Below are 15061 nucleotides of genomic sequence, written 5' to 3'. Positions count from 1 at the left end.
TTGCTTATCACAGCATCTTCTTCCTGTCGGTTAAATTTCGCGTCTGTAGCACGTCATCTTCGTGGTGTAGCAATTTTAATGGCCAGTAGTGTACCATCGGCTATCATGCAGCTCTATACCAATGTCAATGGTTCTATTGTTGGGGGCAGCTCTACTGGTGTAGATCAGCCTCCCTGTGAGACGGCACCTCGAGCGATTGATTCGATGTGCTGAAGGACGTTCCAGCAGGTCTCTTGCATCTCTCCACGGTGGCTTTGCTGGATGTTCGCTGTTGTTTGAGCCATGGCGGCGGAGCGAATGTGGCGGCCGGCGTCTTCTTCTTCATTAGCCTGAGTGGTCGGGTGGCGAATGTGAAGTTATGCATTTACTGCTCGGTAGTGGCCTCCTCTTTCTTCTCCTGCCTGTATAGGGTGGTGGTGAGGGCAGTCTCCTGTCCTTCAGCACTGAGGTCGAGGGTAAGTGCCACACGCAGTTGCTGGTAGGGCGCCTAGTCTCTACAGCAAAGAAAAGCTCAGAATACTGTCCTCTCTGCTGCCATGGTGGCTTTGGAAGCGGCAGTTCCGTCGCCTATGCCATCAGGCAGTGTGGTGCTCATGTTGTCATTCCCCTGCTGCTGCATCTTCTTGGGCATGGGCACATTTCCCACCTTTCCACCACTGGTGGGATATTCGAAATAAGGGGCAGTGCTCCCGGTTTTTCTGTCTGTTGCGCTGGCTTCGAGGCTGCAAGTCGTCGAATTCTTCCACTTCACCAGTGTATCTTCATGGCTGGTGCCACCAGTAGAGGGACAAGGTTCGTGCCAGCGCACGTTGCATTGTTACCAAATTTATTAAAGATGGCGGTGATGACGTCATCCAAGATGGCGGCATGTAGACTTGGCAGCAGTACATGACGTCATCCAAGATGGCGGATTTTGGCGGGAGAATAGTCCAATTGTACTACGTCCACTAAGCTAACCTCAAGAAGAAATGGCGGGAAGTTTGAATTTTGGCAGGAAAATAGTCCAATTGTGCTACATCCACTAACCTAAGCCTCCAGAAGAACAAAAATGGCGGGAAGTTTGAATTCCAACAGGATAATGCATGCAAAGACCGTACTTGTCTTTATTATTATTATTGATTATCATTTATTAACATTTGTTACTATTTATTACCATTTATTATTATTTATTATCATTTATCAATTATTATTATCATTTATTATTATTGACCTGCCTCCACTAGAAAATTCACTGCAAATTAAAATTCCAACACGATAATGGTTGCAAAACCTAACTTTTGTTTATTATTATTCATTATCATTTATTTACATTCATTATCATTCATTGTCATTTACTATCATTCATTATCATTTATTATCATTCATTGTCATTTATTATTATTTATTATTATTGACCTGCCTCCACTAGAAATTTCCCTCCAAATTCAAATTCCAACATGATAATGGCTGCAAAACCTTACTTTTGTTTATCATTCATTATCATTCATTATAATTTATTAACATTCATTATCATTCATTGTCATTCATTATCATTCATTGTCATTTATCATTCATTATCATTTATTATCATTCGTTATCATTCATTATCATTCATCATCATTTCTTATCATTCATTACCATTTACTATTATAGGCCTACCTCCACTAGAAAATTGCGCCAAATTCAAATTACAACACGATATTCTCTCGAAAACTGTACTTCTATGTATTATTATCATTTATTATTTATTCAAGATCTCCGATTTTCTCGGTGGGAACGCCATTCTCCTTACATCCATAACAAAAATCTATCACAACTTCAAATCCCCAACATCATAATTGATCACACTTACGATCTTTCTCCGTCACTTATCTTTTTTTTTTCAGTGGTTGCCTATCATAATCACGTCAAATAATAAACTGCACTTATAGTAACGTAATTCACATCCTTTGATTTTGCAGGGGGAAGGGACTGAAGACTTTATTCCAAGCAGTACGGTCATCACTTGTTCTCCAACACAGTCAGCACACACATATTTGATATCGCAGTGCAGTCACTACGACGTCCGCGCTCCAACTGAATTGGTTCAAATCCTCGCCACCCCCTGGCCAGAGTGCAGAGACACTGCCTACGCCTGTCACGTGAGGAGGTCGGCCAATAGCGCGGGGGGCGATCCCAGCGATCTCTCCCACGTCGTAAATTAGGAGTTGTTTACGTGTTTGTGGCCTGTGTCAGATGACCACAGTGGGATCAGTGCGGGTGTTTTGTGACAAATATACTCCACGACTAAATAAAAGGGCTCCAAATAAATAGAGTGCAGCCTTTCCTTACTTCCCCGAGAAGCACAGCGCAGTCTGAGCTGTTTTTGCGCAATAACGGCAATCTGGTCAGAATGTGAGTGAGTAGACAAATAACTGCACAAATTTATCTGTAGAGGAGTTACAGGTCTGGATTAGAGTGAATATCTTGATGGGTGTGGTTGTGTTACCAAGTGTAGTGCACTACTGGAGTTCAGAAACTGCCTTATGTCAGCCTTACATATCGAAACCTATGAGAAGTAAAAGTTTCAAAAAGATATGTTGCAAATAAATGAAGTACACTCGTTCCTCCTTCCATCAGTCTATGCACCGAAATTATTTCCGCAAATTAGCAGTTGTCTGGCTGTTTGGAGGTAAATGTTTTGCATTATTTACGAGCAGTTCGCGTGTCTGTAGGCTGTGCTATGAGTTATTTTTAACTGTTTACAATTAGCAAGCGTGTGTGTAGACCATTATAAATGTGTTATGTAGGCGTGTTTTGCAGGTCTATATGATGTAGGACATGTCGGCATGATGCATATACTCCATTCCTAAATGAACTAACTTCGTTCCTCCATCCATGGACGTAGTGCACGGAGAGTCCATTTACCAGAAAGGTGTAGGAAGAGGTTGAGTGCCGGTGGCTTAGTTTGAAACAATTTTCTTAGGTTGGTGGTGGAAGCGCAAGTGAACTTTGTTTACTGGCAGATCTGAAACTTGGCGCTGGTTCCTAGGAGGAGGCGGAGGTGGCGGTCTGGTCCTCGAAAAGTAGTTGAAATTAGGGAGTTGAACACGTTTGAATATGTATATGAAATTGTAAATGGAATTATTTAATATAGTGAGGTGGTGAGAGTGAATTAGCGAGCGTTCTCGCGACGACCAAATGCGCTGTTATACGGTCATGGTGGATTCCACTGTCGGCCAAACTCTGGCGCCAAACGTATCCTTTGTACGGCACGCAGTTGACAGGTTCCATCTTGTCCGGCATTAAGTGCTCGCGGGCACGGCCGACCGTTTTGGCGGGACCCTCAGGCACCACTCGCCGCCGCCTACCTGGTGTGCTGGCCGTGGGGGTGTGCTTGATGTCAGCGGGCCAGGGAGCGGGCTCAGCCGGCCGCGCGTACCTCAGCTGCGCTCTGGAGTTTCGCTGTGTGAGCATGGAGAAGTCAGTTGGGACACACCAGCATGACTGTAACGTCTGAAATAAAGAGTCATTTTCCAGGTATTTACAGAAGGCTATGTCCGTCGCGTGTATGGAGGGTGTGTGACGTGGAGTGGGGCAGCGGCGCGACGATTGTACAGTTATTATGAGCGTGCGAGAGCGAGTCAATTAGCGGGCGTTCTAGTGCGGTTCAAAGGTGCTGTTACATAGTCATGACGGATTCAACTGTCGAGCAAACTTTGCCACCAAAAGTGTAGCACTGCGTTCTCGCTCGCACAGGTACATGTGGCGAACGGCTGTGTGAGGTCGGCATCGACAGGTTTGAACGTGGTGCATAAAGTGTTGCAGAGAAAGGGCTGGCCGTTGTGCGATTCAGCTCTGAGGGAGACAATTTTGGCGGGAAACGTGTGGAGGCGACGAATGCATCTGGTGAGCGGACAAGGGGCCGCTGTGACGTCGAACTCGACAAGTTCCAGCATGTTCAGTGATAACATGTTTACGATGTGCTGGAGATCGCTGGGGTCGCCCCCCGCGCTAGTGGCCGACTGCCTCACGTGACAGGCATAGGCAGTGTCTCCGCACGCTGGCCAGGGGGTGGCGAGGATTTGAACTAATTCAGTTGGAGCATGGACGTCGTAGTGACTGCACTGCGACATCAAAGATGTGTGTGCTGACTGTGTTGGAGAACAAGTGATAACTGTACTGCTTGAAATAAAGTCTTCAGTCCCTTCCCCCCTGCAAAATCAAAGGACGTGAATTACATTACTATAAGTGCAGTTTATTATTTGACATGATTATGATAGGCTACCAGTGAAAAAAAAAGATAAGTGATGGAGAAAGATCGTAAGTGTGATCAATTATGATGTTGGGAATTTGAAGTTCTGATAGATTTTTGTTATGGATGTAAGGAGAATGGCTTCCTCACCGAGAAAATCGGACATCTTGAATAAATGATAAATGATAATAATACATAGAAGTACAGTTTTCGAGAGAATATCGTGTTGTAATTTGAATTTGGCGCAATTTTCTAGTGGAGGTAGGCCTATAATAGTAAATAGTAATGAATGATAATAAATGATGATGAATGATAATGAATGATAGCGAATGATAATAAATGATAATGAATGATAATGAACGATAATAAATTACAATGAATGATAATGAATGACAATGAATGATAATGAATGTTTATAAATTATAATGAATGATAATGAATGATAAACAAAAGTAAGGTTTTGCAGCCATTATCATGTTGAAATTTGAATTTGGAGGGAAATTTCTAGTGGAGGCAGGTCAATAATAATAAATGACAATGAATGATAATAAATGATAATGAATGATAGTAAATGACAATGAATGATAATGAATGTAAATAAATGATAATGAATAATAAGAAACAAAAGCTAGGTTTTGCAACCATTATCGTGTTGGAATTTGAATTTGGAGGGAATTTTCTAGTGAAGGCAGGTCAATAATAATAATTAATAGTAAATGATAATAATAATTGATTGATGATAATAAATAATAATAAATGATAATAAATAATAATAAATGTTAATAAATGATGATCAATAATAATAATAAAGACAAGTACGGTCTTTGCATGCATTATTCTCTTGGAATTCAAACTTCCCGCCATTTTTTTTTCTTCTGGCGGCTTAGGTCACTGGATGTAGCACAATTGGACTATTTTCCCGCCAAAATTCAAACTTCCCGCCATTATTTCTTGAGGTTAGGTTAGTGGACGTAGCACAATTGGACTATTCTCCCGCTGAAATCCGCCATCTTGGATGATGTCATGCGCTGCTGCCAAGTCTACATGCCGCCATCTTGGATGACGTCATCGCCGCCATCTTGAATAAATTTGGCCACAATGCAACGTGCGCTGGCACGAACCTTGTCCCTCTACTGCCACCATCCAGCCACTGGTCTGGCTGCCACCTCAGAATGCTGGGCAGCATTGCCAGTTGGCGACTTAGACTTTCCACTAAGGGTACATGTCAAAGTTCCAACTTCCCCTCTGCTGCAGTTGGGGATGTCATGCTCACCCGTACATTTCACGCAGCTTGTTGTGTAGCGACACTGCTTTGCAATAGTTCCTACCTGGTACCTGAAGCACTGGGACTTAACCTAATTACTTAGCATTAAAATTACCCAATCAGGAGCTACCCAATCACGACGTTTCGCACACAAATTCAAGCACTTGCAGGCGCTAAACTGCGGTAATGCATAGGCATCTGTGGGTCTGTGAGTTACCCTTTGTCCAAATGCCCATTACCACTCAAAACGTGCCTTTTTCGGAAGTGATAAATTTAAGCCATGTGAGCAAAAGCTACGTCTGTTCGGCTTCAGGAAATCCAGCGAAAAATACGTTTCGTGATACTGACTCTGGCAGACTTCTAGAATCTGCAAGCACAACGACTTGATTGGCTAACTTCAGTGTTAAATAACTCCAAAACGGTGGAATGTATTTAATTTTATTCTGAATACTTTCTTCTTAGCACGTTCTATATCAAATATACTAAGGGATATTCCACATATTTTTCCACACATGTTTCACTTGTATTTCTAGCGAATTTCACCCTGCACTTTCGCCTTCTCGGCCTCGTAGCTCCTGTACCATGAGTCATGCAATGATATATTTCTAAAGGTACGTTCAGTGGTATATGTGAATACTGTCTTCAAAATGTGTTGCATCAAGAATTAATAGTGAAGAAGTAATCAGTTAAAACATCATGTCTGATACGACATCCACAGCATGAACACCAAAGATGTAGTAAACATTTTTCCTATCATCATTTTGTGGGAGAAGTCAGAATGAATCTCGCAAAGGTTTGAAAATAATTTCTAAGGTTTGTTGCAAATCGCAAAGTGCTCTCATTCCCAAAGACTGGTTAAATATGGGTACTTGCTCATCGTGAGGCCCTTTGAGAGTTTTTAGCCAAACATTGCTTCATTCCAGACAGTAAGTGAGATGTGTACTAAGTTTGGGTGAAATCGATACAGTGATTTAGGAGGACATGTGGAACGTACGTATATACATACACCACTCATATGATCAGACTTTCTGTAGCTAGACTGGAACCAATTATCGTGTCTTTGCAGACTGTTCGAGACCTTTTACATCGGGCTAGTCAGACCCTCGCCATTGCCATATTAGCCTGTTACCCGTGAGCGAGCGGCTTTACGGAGTACACAGTGACATGGGAATTCCAGTCTGCTTCCAGGGGACGACATTCTGGCCAGCAGCCTCCATCTACTCTAAGCCACAATGCTTTTCCCCACCTGATTTTGCTTCCTCGCTGCAACTCGCCAGCAACGTGATGCTCAGCTTAACCTTCCCTTTTCTTTATTAATTTCTATGTGGGATGATACACTTGCCCCTACTATTGAGCTTTATGCAACCCACAACGCCTTCAAACACCATGCATAAGATTTTCATTTCCTCTCACTCACTATGCACAAATCATTGGTATTACTGAAAACATGAATAGGACCTTTCTGTAGCGAATTTAATGTAGTTAAATTTTTTACTGCGATGCGGTTTCGCTGGAGGCCATAGTTTTCGAATTATTCAAGAAAAACGTAGAAAAGTGACCTTCAAACTGTGGCCTCCAGAGAAAACGTATACCAGTACAAAAAGAATGAAAATGTTCAGATGTGTGTGAAATCTTATGGGACTTAACTGCTAAGGTCATCAGTCCCTAAGCTTACACACTACTTAACCTAAATTATCCTGAGGACAAACACACACACCCATGCCTAAGGGAGGACTCGAACCTCAGCCGGGATCAGCCAAATAGTCCATGACTGCAGCACCTCAGACCGCTAGGCTAATCCCGCGCGGCCCTGTACAAAATTTAACTATGTTACATTTTGTACAAAGAGGTTCTCTTCATTTTTTCTGCAGTACTAACAGTTTTGCGTCTAGTGAGCGAGAGAATATGAAAATCTTCTGCATGGTATTTGAAGGCATGGTGGGCTGCATAAACCCCAGCGGTAGGGATAGCTGACTCACGCTGTGTATTAACGACCTGTGTTCGTAACCTTACAACTGCTTTAAATATATCCCACAGTGACCCCAGTGCAACATAACTGTTCCACAAAAAATAATGATTTAAACTTTAAATACTAGGTGAAAACTACAAACATTTTCTTGCTCGTAACGAATCAAAGAAACAATCGAACAGCTGTTTCAGCAATACAAAAGCTCTAAATTAATTTGGTTTTCAAAAGGTTAAAGGCTGGAATGATGTGCTTTTTTCCTCTTGAACAGGTCGTTGCGTTATTGCAGCTGGTTATGTTGGTCTAACGAAATGAAACAACAATCGGAATTTTTTATTATTTGAATTGATTCATCTCCATGAAGATTATTTCATACATTGTTACACAAGGAAGGAAAGGAATTATATAATGTCTCAAACAATTGACAAAGCTAGTTGAAAAGAGATATATTGTGTTATTAAATATTTGAAATCATATTTCAGACATCATGGCTGAGCTGTGGCGGAAAGTTTCGCAGAGATCACTATACGTTGTGGTGCGAGAGTCCAGCCCAGGACCCTCCCTGTGCTGGTACAGGCGCTCCCCTTGCTACGTGTGGGATGCCCGGTCGTCTGGTCGCTACTCCGCCCCCGCCACCTGCTCTGCAACACCAAGACATCGAGTTGTCAGTCTGTGCCCAATACCAGCGCATGTGCCTCCAACTACACGGTAAAGAAGTACTTTTATAGAAGCACCATGCCTTCGTCACTGATTTGAAATACAGAACTATGCAGGCTAATTTAGACCTCAAATGAGGTCAGTGCAGAAATTGAATGCAAAAACTGAGGAACAATTTCTCAGTGAGAATCGTAGGATATAATACCAGAAATCATGCAAGTTACACATTGATAAAATCTGCTGACAAGAATAATATGGATCTTCAAAACACATCCTTCCAGAAGGACACAAAACCAAATTGCACTGCCAAGAACGAAATCAAACTAATCTCAAATGGACTAAATTTTATTATAACTGTAATTTATACTAAAAATGTCATGCAAAAAGCTTCAAGCAACTAGAATTGGCACCAACACCCTTCACTGAAGCTAACGGAATTATAGAAATTCTAAAAAAGAAACAATAGCTCATCCGGTGCTGATGGAATATCAAACAGAGTTCTGTAAAGTTATTCCAACTTAATAAATAAGCAATGTCCTTAGTGGTATATACAGTGCATCACTGGCAAGGTGAATTTTTCCAGGCAAGTTAGAACTCTTCATAATGTGAACGTGTGGGTTTTATGTTGTCAAGTTGCACAATGGATTGATTCGACAAGCACCCTTTGGCTCCCGCAAGAATCAATTTCCACCTCACACTACTACAGAAGTCAGACAGACTTATCCTAATGTACTTCTCCTAATGTACCAACAAGAACTGCTTGAAAAACATTCAACAATAAATATCTTCTGGAGTCGTCTGCTGTGAGGAAAAGACACAAAAATATTCTGTATTCTTACGTAACTAGTGGAATACTTGGGTACTGGAGTACTGCTAGTTAGTGTAAGAAAAACATTAAATGAAAGATAAATATTATTTATTGCAAAAAAATTCTGAGAAATCAAGTGAAACTTCTTCTTATAAATTAATAAATTATTTTCGGAACAGTAGATTGCCTCTTATGGATAGGAATGTTATTATTTTACAAAGTATGGGAAGGTTCTTTTCTCCCTTTTCTTTAAGAATGTTATTTACTTGGCAGACTGGCTGAGAGCGGCACCTACATAGCTTGAATAACTTTTCTAGGTATGGTCAAGGCTGTCGCATGAGAATTATAATGAAGTGTACTGTCATGGAGGACAGATGGGGCTTGCATATGCTGTAGTGCACAATACCGTGAGCTGCGACGACTGCTGCCTGTGTCGCTCACTGCTGACAAAGAACACAACTATCTCCTTCTATCTGGACTGACCTTTGCCAATCAAACTCTCCCTACACCTTGATGAAGTCAAGGACTCCTATCTGCCACTAGTCTAACTATTGGCCTGGTACACCGGTCAGATAACCAGTCCACCGTGATGTCACTCAATATGCGCTCCCGGGCATTTAACTAGTACTCTGTCCATGTTCACACCGCACAGTAAGTGTGGGTGCCAACACAGTGAACAAAGCTTAATCCTCAGCCACTTAATATAGAGTATCACTCCGATTTGCTAACAACAGAGGTGCTCTCCCAGTGAAGTACACAGGAGAGACTTTGTTCCTCGCTCTTTGCGTTCACGTACAAGCGCACTCGCTCTCATTACGTGTTCCTGCTCCAAGACCGACAACAGAACGACTCCTTTTTTCTGGAAAAGTTGCTAGAGAATATCATTTGCTGTCTTCCCTCACTCCTCTGGCTCTTCGCGTCAGCAATATTCTGCCAATCAGCGTTGCTCTTTTAAACGGGAGAATGATGTTTCGTTTAAGTTGACCAATGTGGAGATATGTAGCATCTCCGTTAGGCGTATACTGTCCTCCTGTGACAACTCCATAACTGCGCAGTCAGTCCATCAAAAAAATGCGTCTTCTGGGCGCTCCCACACAATGAAGCGGAATTTGCTTTTAAGTCGAACACAGGGGTGGCAAAAGCTGTCCTCTCTCTGGGTGGTCATACGTGCCGAAGTAGGTGTGCGCTGACCCACCCCTCTGAAGGGACGGGCCTCCCAGAGGGCCGGCCGCCTCCCTAGAATGAAAATTCCTGTGGCCGTCATGTTTTGTATGTCAGTCTCGACTTTTTCAACCTCAGTGCGCGCTTGCGATTTACTTATTAGATTTGCATATCGCTTACATGTATTCATACAAAATTGACTCTAACTTATCGAGTTTGGGCTCGAAAGAAGCATCTTGATGTGCAGAATACGATCGTGGTGGATGGAATATGTAAGATATGAAGATCAGGAGACCATGCAACCTTACAATAAGAGGTGTAACAAGAAAGACAAATAATTTTTGTCCACTTTCCTTACTGATATCCTTGTCCGAAATATTCCGAAAAGTAATGTACTCAAGAGCTGTCTCCAACTTAAGTAGCAACAATTTACTTAGCTTATCTCAGCTGGGATTCCAGAAGGGTTGATCAACTGAGAATGCTATTTATAGATTCAGTCATTAAACAGTGTAAGCCTTAAATAATAACATATCACCTGTTGGTATCTTGTGATCTTCGTCTGATTGCTTAGATTATGTTACTCTCTAATAAAACTCAATTTTTACTGAACTTATGACTTTACACAATGCTGGTTTGAATCATCCTTAACAGACAGAATGTAAAAGGTTGTTCTGAATAATTCAAACAGTGTGGGAAGGGTAGAAAATTTTAGTGACTTAGGAGAAATGTCAATGGCAATCCGACAGCATTCAAATTTTGGGAACATTGCTATTCCTTATACATGTGAACCGCTACTTTTAGCAGACGATGGTAGAGTAATAATACAAACCAGTATAGAGAAAGTAACGGAAGAGACTGCAAATGATACTTTTCAAAGAACTGGGAAGTGCTTTTTGAAAAGATGCACTACACTCAGTACGTTACAAAAACAGATTCACACTAGGTACTGATGTAGCACATGAGCAGAAATCAGTTAAACAGGGCAGAATGCTCAAGATTTTTGGATGTACATATTGATCAAAATTTGAACTGAAACAAACATATTGTTGAGCTTCCAGAATGAGAATCTCACTCTGCAGCGGAGTGTGCGCTGATATGAAACTTCCTGGCAGATTAAAACTGTGTGCTCGACCGAGACTGGAACTCACGCCCTGTCATGCTGGGGTAGCTCAGATGGTACAACACTTACCTGCGAAAGGCAAAGGTCCCGAGTTCGGCACACAGTTTTAATCTGCCAGGAAGTTTCATAGTGTTGAGCTTCTTAAAAAATTAAGTTCAGTTACTTTCGTTCTTCGTATAATTGCTAATCTTGGAGACAAACTAATCAACCTCCTGACATATTTTGCCTATTTCCACTCAATAACATCTTATGGAATAATTTTCTCTGGAAACTCATCACTCACAAAGAAATTATTGATTGCACAAAAACGAGCAATAAGAATTATATGTGCTGTTCACCCACGGATGTCATTTGGGTACGTCTTCAAGCAGCTAGGCGCATTAACTACGTCATCTCAGTACATATTCTCTAATGAAATTCGTCATAAATAATCTTTCACAACTTGAGAAGAACAGAGGGAAGAATGATATTTATTACCCCCTGTTAAGGCTGTCAGTGGCCCAGAAAGGAATTCAATATGCTGCAACATTTTTTAAATAATTTGCTCTATAACATACAGTGCCCTACAGGAAGAAAACTAAGTTTTAGATCTAATTTCAAATCATTTCTCCCGGACCACTCCTATTCCGTTGACAAATTTCTACTTAAAAGCTGATAGCCAGTAAAAAAAGAGAAGAAAAACAATTTTGTTTTTGAGTGCTGTTGTACCATTAGAACTAAAAAAAATACTAAGTTGATTGATGTTAACAGTGATTCATTCCACATCAATTCGATAAAAGAATATTTCAGATGATCTAAGGAACGTGTAACTAACTAACTACAGTAATAAAGAAATTGTACAGTAAGTAGACACGTAGAATTCGCAGACCGTTATTTACACTGCCTCTAATCACATTACCAGTACGTTGTTCTGCTGCAGCTTTCGGATTTAGCTGTACCGAACTGGCTGAAATCATGGTCCAAAGGACGCCACTTTGGTTGCTCTCTCCCTCTCTGGCGTGCAGCTCATTGTATCGTCACTAGGCAGATTTAAGTACTCTAAAGAGGCCCCTGTAGAGATAGCATGGAAGACTCTGAAATATGTAGCGTGGTATTGCGAGGCGGGACACGTCTACGAAAGCACTGAATCTAGGAATTCTAGGCTACCTTTTCATTGATTTGAGGATTAAAAGTTCTGAACACTGGTGGACGACATTAATAAATTGATCAAATTATAACGAATATAATTGTATCTGCTGGTAGATATAGCGAGACGAACCAGGATTAGAAGTCCATTGAAACTAGCTGCAAAGGTAAGTTAGTTCTATCGTTTCCCTACAATAATTTTAGGCTACGTTCTGTCAACGGTAGAGTTGTCAATATTATTTTCTTGATTAATTTCTCTAGTGCTCTTTCTAGGAAACAGAGTATTTGTTTATCGTATTCAGATTTCCCCCTTAGTTCATCACATCGAAAATTACCATCTAATGCTTTCAATAACACAGGCCAACAATGGAAAAACTTTTTTGCTGGAAATATATTATTCTTTTTTCAGGGTGGGAAATCCAAATATGATACTTAAAAAACTGTATCGCCCACCATTTGTTCACATCTTACAGTTAAATGTATTAAATTAAGCGATTTTTTAAAGAATGTAACAGCTTTTATATAGTTAGAATGATTTAAAAGGAGGTGCAATGAATGTAGATGACGTTGGTAGCACTGCTGAAAAACGTTCGCTGACACAAAAAGGTCAATTCTATTTTTGTGTTAACAGATGGTGTTTTGTTTACTGTCAGCCTAACCTCACTTTCCCACTTCCTGTAGGTGTGCTGAATACAATGTCTAATCGTGGCTGTAAAAATTCTGTTGACAGTTTTTGTTATATTTGTGATGAATTTGTGATTAAAAACACCAAAGAAACATTACAGACTTTGTGAAAAAGGTTTATCTGTCATATTTTGGATCTAAACTTGGTGATCAAGATAAATCTTGGGCGCCACATAAGGTATGTTATGTGTGTGTTGAAGATCTGAGAAAATGGTCCAAAAAGGAGAAAAAAGCCTTTAGATTTGCTGTTACTATGATATAGAGGGAACCAAGAAATCATTCCAATGATTGTTTCTTTTGCAGCGTTGATATTACAGGTCATAATTCGAAAAACAAAAAGGTAATAAGCTACCCTAACCTTCCGTCCGCCATCCGACCAGTAGGGCATGGTGCAGATTTGCCAGTTCCTGAACCACCAGATGATTTAAATTCTATTCCAACAGAAGTATTTTCTGATATATTAGCTGATTTAGATGACCCATATGATGATGAATTCCATTTTAATACACAAAGTCTAGAGCCCAAATTGTTTACTCAGACTGAGCTTAACGATTTGGTTAGTGATCTGGGCTTAACGAAAGAAAAAGCTGAATTGCTTGGCTCTAGATTAAAAGAAAAGAACTTATTACAATTGTAACCAGCATATACATTTATAGAAAGAGAGAGCAGCAATTTTCCAACTTTTTCAACAAGAAGGTGATTTAATGTCCCAGTCTGATAAATGAGTTTGATATCGAATACAAAAAGGAAGACTAGAGGCTGTTTATTGATTCATCCAAAACTAGTTTAAAGGCCATTTTATTACACAATGGTGACATGTATGCATCTATACCTGTTGGACATTCTGTACATATGAAGGAAACATATGAAAACCTAGAAAAAGTGCTAAATAGAATAGGCTGTTCTGCTCATGGTTGGATGATATGTGGCGATCTAAAAGTAATGCATGCCCCTTGGTCACCAAGGTCACTTTACCAGATTTCCTTGTTTCTTGTGTGAATGGGACAGTAGGGCTAGGGATCAACACTGGTGTATAAAGAACTGGTCTGTGAGGGAGTCTTTAAAACCTGATGAGAGGAACATTCTACGCATAAACCTTGTAGATCCAAACAACGTACTCCTAACACCTCTACATATAAAGTTAGACCTAATGAAACAGTTTGTAAAGGCTTTGCCTAAAGATGGACCATGTTTTAAGTATCTCTGCCAAAAGTTTCCACACCTTTCAGAAGCTAAACTAAAAGAAGGCGTCTTTGTCGTAGCTGGCACTAGAAAACTGATGTTTGATGTTCACTTTGAATCCACGATGACCTTAAATGAGAAAGAAGCATGGGTATCATTCAAGCAAATCGTTACAAAGTTCTTAGGACACGAAAAAGACCCAGAATTTGTTTCTATTATAGCTCCAGTGTTAAAGAAGTTTAAAAATTCACTTTTTGAACAGTCACCTCGATTACCTCCCGGACTATATGGGAGATGTTAGTGAGGAGCAAGGAGAGCGTCTTCACCAGGACATTAAAGTGATGGAAAAACGCTACCAAGGCCGCTGGAACACCAACATGATGGGGGACTACTGTTGGTCACTTCAGCAAGTAACTCATCATAGAAAAAGCTACACAACAAGCTTCAAAGAAAAAAGAGAAAGAAAATACAAACCAATTCCAGCTGACAAGTGAAACCTCTATTAACACATATCATTGTTTTAAGTAGCTTACAGTAAATACAAACCATGCTTGTGTTGTAACAAAGCATTTCATTAATTTCCTCATTTACCGCTTAGCATAGGATTCTTATACTATATAACAAGAAGCAAAGGCCTGAAAACTATGGGTGATACAAAAAAACTAAGGCTAGATTTGGATTCAGCTCAAAAAATCTATAAAGATCAGCTATCAAAGTAAAAAAAGTTTTTTAAAAAAAAATTTTCGTTGGCCTGTGTAATTAAAAAACTGTAATATCTTTCGCGTACGAATTACGGATCAACGCTTGCCACAGCCGAACGTCTTGCATTATGTAAGCGTATGCTTGTCACACTAAACAAAATTCCCCATCTCACACAAATG

General features: G+C 40.5%; 1 long non-coding RNA gene across 1 annotated transcript in view; it reads right to left on the bottom strand.

Moving 5' to 3' along the window:
• Positions 1–7824: 7824 nt before the first annotated feature.
• Positions 7825–15061, bottom strand: part of LOC126484605 (uncharacterized) — a 170766-nt gene continuing 163529 nt past the window's right edge. The window contains exon 4 of the long non-coding RNA XR_007587887.1: positions 7825–8084. This is a non-coding gene — a long non-coding RNA (uncharacterized LOC126484605). The remainder of the gene's footprint in view (positions 8085–15061) is intronic.

This window comes from Schistocerca serialis, chromosome 6 (genome assembly GCF_023864345.2).
Source record: "Schistocerca serialis cubense isolate TAMUIC-IGC-003099 chromosome 6, iqSchSeri2.2, whole genome shotgun sequence".
In the NCBI taxonomy this organism is placed as follows: domain Eukaryota; kingdom Metazoa; phylum Arthropoda; class Insecta; order Orthoptera; family Acrididae; genus Schistocerca; species Schistocerca serialis.
Note: the sequence above shows the minus strand (reverse complement) of the source record. Positions and strands in the feature narration are given on the sequence as shown.